This window comes from Microtus ochrogaster, chromosome 2 (assembly GCF_000317375.1).
Source record: "Microtus ochrogaster isolate Prairie Vole_2 chromosome 2, MicOch1.0, whole genome shotgun sequence".
Lineage (NCBI taxonomy): Eukaryota > Metazoa > Chordata > Mammalia > Rodentia > Cricetidae > Microtus > Microtus ochrogaster.
The window spans coordinates 84,109,672-84,114,158 of NC_022010.1; the positions used below are offsets into that span (position 1 = coordinate 84,109,672).

Genomic DNA, 4,487 nt, shown 5'->3' on the forward strand with positions numbered 1-4,487 from the left:
TTCAGTAGTTTATCAAGCTTCTTTAATTTACATGTTAAATAATTACTTTGCTTCATTTGCTACAGGAATACAAACACATCATTCTAACTTGTTATGAAAATGATCATAAAAGCTCGGCAGTTCTCCTTACAGATTTATTATTTCTCAAGTTTCATTTGTCTTTTAATCTTATGGTACAGTGAATACATCAATATACATTGCTAATGTGAGATTAAGGGAGTAGGGGAAATGCATGACAATATTATGAGTTTCAGAACAAGTTACCCTCCACGCAAACACACTGGAATTTGAGACAGCAGCAGAAGGAAATCTTTAGACCTCACCTTGCCATTCTCCACTGCAGTAGGCCATAGGAGAATCATGTGACGCTCTTATAACATGGGTCATACTCCTGTGACAGGTCTTTTGAACACCCAGAACAGAGCAAGGAAGAGAAAGAGTTCTCGAGAAGAAATTGTGAAAACAGGTTTTTACCAGATGCCTTCTCAGACTGGTATAGAGCTCATACCTTCCCCTATCAATCTCACTTCTGAACTGTTAACACAAACATGCATCTCCACATTTCTTTGATTCTTTGTATTTGAGGACTCCTATTCCCTAAAACCCACACTGAATGAAAATAGCAAGCTTTTCTCTAGTTGATCTGTTTTGTTACAGTGTCTCATCCATGAGCTTAATACTGGGTAAAGGAAGAAAAGCATATATACTGAAATCATAAAGAATTAAAGCAAATATTGCAGAAGCTACAAAGATTGGTAAGATTTTCATATAATAGTATAATTTAAATAAGTATGATATTCCATATATTCAAACTTAAACTAGCAAAGTACTATTGTGACAACAAAAAAAAATCTATGTTGCTATTGTACATCCATTTGCCACCCCTGTGCCTTGAATAACACGGACAATTACAGAAGGATTCTGAAATCTCCTTAGGCTATAAAAACTTTGATGTCCTTTCTTCTTGTTTCTGTGGTGCATAAAAGCAAGAATGGCCTCCAGAGTGAATATCAGCTGAGCACAATTTTTAAGAGGGTATTAAACTAAAGCATTACAAATCCTATGGTGAAGGGTAAAAAATAATGTGAAGTGTTCTATAACTGGCAATAAATTGTAGAGAAAAGAGACTGATTATTGAAGCATGATTACTCTCACTGAAATTATAGATTTATGCTATTTGGAAAAGTAGTTTTATACAGACCATTAAAAAAAAATCTAACTAAAACAAAACTTTCTAGAAGCTCTTCTTTTTACCTTAAAGTTAGAAAAGCGCCCTAATTACCACTGGAGAATGGCTGATAATGGATAATTTTGTACTAGAAGCATTTTCTATTTCCAGGGAGTAGGGGATAGACTGACTTATGGTAAGAGCCCTTTCTTCACTCTATCTGCTTATTATGCTTCTTCCCTCTCCCTCTCCTTTTCTTCTCCCTTTCCCATTGTTTCTCACCCTCCCTCTTCCTTTTTCTTCCATCTTCTTCATGTGCAGATGTTAAAATACATATTCTGCAAGCTTACTTATTCTAGAAAACTGCCTTTCATCACTTAATCTTGCTATTAACAGTACTTTGCTTTCCTTGTAAACGTAGCTCTGTTTTTTGCTCCTTACTTGGGTGATCAGAATATCCACACGCCCGTGGTAGCTGACAAATGATTGCTATTGAGATGCTGGCAATACTGGATATGCATTTGCTCAAGCACCCATGCAAATCTCCTAACACAAGCAAATACATGCATATTTCACATCAGAGGATTATAATGCACTCCCCCCCCCCAAATATCTCCAGAGTTTGAAGTGGTGTTATATTTTGTTATTGTTATTTGTAAGCATGACCAAATATAAGTTCAAGTTAATTTAAAATTCCGTGATTGTTTCTATCACATTTGATTTTGGAAGAGTGAGTTAGCATTGATTTTTCACATTATTATTACATGGTTGGCAAGGATATGAGATTCTCTCAGAAAAATTACAAGTACAGTATTAAGCACCAAAGAGTATCTTCATAAACTAAATATAAACATTCATGATTACAATACCATATGTCATTTATCGACAGTCTAACTCACTACTTACTTCCAGAAAAATCCTTAGTTATATATTAGAATTATTCAAAGATGCCTTAGTTAGTGGGACTGATGCAAGTTTTAAATAAATCAAAAGATTGTGTTAAGCAATTTTATATAGATTACCAAGTTCATTGCTGAGATTACATTGTATTTTCATAACAAAATAGTGCTTGGTTAAATAAGGTTATTACAGTTGGGAGCTGTGGCACTTACATATAAAGAATGCAATTTCTTTCCATCAGCCAATCCACTGGTCATTTTGAAAAATGAATATTACCAAAGCATAACAAAATAGTCTTCTAGAAAACAAATAAGACTGCAAATATATTAGATAAAGAGATTCTGAATTACTGTGGGATAAATCAGTAATAGAATATTTCTTTTATCTTGATACTTAACATCTGATAAGAAGATCTAATATATCCACAAATATGTCTATATGTGAACACTATATATATACATATATATATATATATATGCTATTTTATTTAAAATTATGTGAAGATATTGTACTCTTACTAAGTATGATAATCTTATAATTAACTTGTGGTGTGGAAAATAACTATGCTCTTTAAGAATATAGATAGTTGTTTGAAAACACTTTCATCCACTTCAAAATGTGCATATTTGTTTTACAGCTTGAATTTTAGGTGAGCTTTTCTTTAGCTTAATTGTGGTATGCAATAATTTGTTTATCATCCAAAGGAAAAATGGTCTCTGGTAATTCACACTTTATTAATGTTTGATTTAATGTCTTACTTATCTAGTAGTCTTGGTCACCATGGAGGACTGTATCATACTGTAGTATTCCCTCTTCATTAAATGTACTCTGTACCTTATGGGATGTATATGCTGCATTAGGACTGCACTCCATGTAATTACAGCAGGATATATTTCTTTAATTTAGCAAGTTCCAGAGAGGAATGAGATGTAAGTAATTTACAGGCTATCATTGCACTCAATATTTGCAGTTATGACAACCTTAGATTTTCTCATCTCCAAAGAAAACAAAAAGACTGCTAAGAAAAGAGACAGTAAAACCACTAATATGACAGTGTGATCTTTCATATATGAGAAAAATACTTACACTGTTTTAAACAATGCATTGCCAGCCACAAGCTGTTCTAAAACACACTTGGAAGCGTGAGTGGCATGCTTTCAGTGTGTGCAGTTTTGTCTCAGTTGCTCTGGCATTGTTAAGGCAGTAATGTACGTTGGAACAAACCACTTGAGTTGAAGTTTAAGAGACTTTTGAGATTGCAAAGATTTTTTCTTTTTTAAGTATTTAATTTAGATAAGAATTTGCAAAGCTGTGAATATATTTTCTGCTTCAAATGCATTATTCTTGGGTATAATTAGGAAACAGAGATAAATGTTAAAAATGCCACCTAGGCAAATGTCTCCCTTAATAGTTTTCTGTGAGCAACTTCCTTCTATTTGATAACACAGAATTGTCTGTCGTGTTTTATGGTTTCTTTGCCACCCATCTTAAGCTCATTTTCCAGGGGAAAAAAGAATAAACTTACTGCTAGGCAACAAATTACTGCAACAGCTTTGTGTTTTCCTAAAACAAACAAACAAACAAACAAAACCCACAAAGAATGCCAGAATCTTAGCTCCTCGGAGAAAGCAAGTATGTGTCTTGACATCAGTCAAATCATATTAATGTTCTGCTCGGGACTCTCCAGAATCTTCTATTTCACACACAGTACAAAGCAGAAAAGCACACACATGTTTTCATTGGTCCTTATTCTTTAACTCTTCATGCCAACAAAGGTCTTCTCTGTCCTCTCGGCCACAGCCACATCCACACCTCAGTTTTTCCTGGAGGCTTAGTTCTTTATTTTTCTTTGTCACATAAATGTCTTTTTCTTCTTCTTTTTTTTTATTAAAGATTTCCGCCTCCTCCCTGCCTCCCTTTTCCCTCCCCTTTGCCCCACTCCCCACTCCTCTCCTCCTCTCTCTCCAGTCCAAAGAGCAGTCAGGGTTCCCTGCCCTTGGGAAGTCCAAGGTCCTCCCCCCTCCATCCAGGTCTAGGAAGGTGAACATCCAAACAGGCAATGGGACCTCCTGAAACTGAGAAGCTTCTGTAAAGCAGAGGACACTGTCACTAAGACAGAAAGGCAACCTACTGACTGGGAGAAGATCTTCACCAACCCTCCAACAGACAAAGGTCTGATCTCCAAAATATATAAAGAACTCAAAAAACATCTGGCCTGGGTCTGGAAAAGCCTGGGATAAAACCGGACTTGCTGAACAAAGCGGACAATGAGGACTACTGAGAACTCAAGAACAATGGCAATGGGTTTTTGATCCTACTGCAAGTACTGGCTTTGGCTTTGGGGGAGCCTAGGCAGTTTGGATGCTCACCTTACTAGACCTGGATGGAGGTGGGTGGTCCTTGGACTTCCCACAGGGCA

The 4,487-nt window shown here is 35.8% G+C and overlaps 1 pseudogene; it reads left to right on the forward strand.

Moving 5' to 3' along the window:
- Positions 1 to 378: 378 nt before the first annotated feature.
- The window catches only part of LOC113457971, a 140,265-nt pseudogene continuing 136,156 nt past the window's right edge, over positions 379 to 4,487 (forward strand).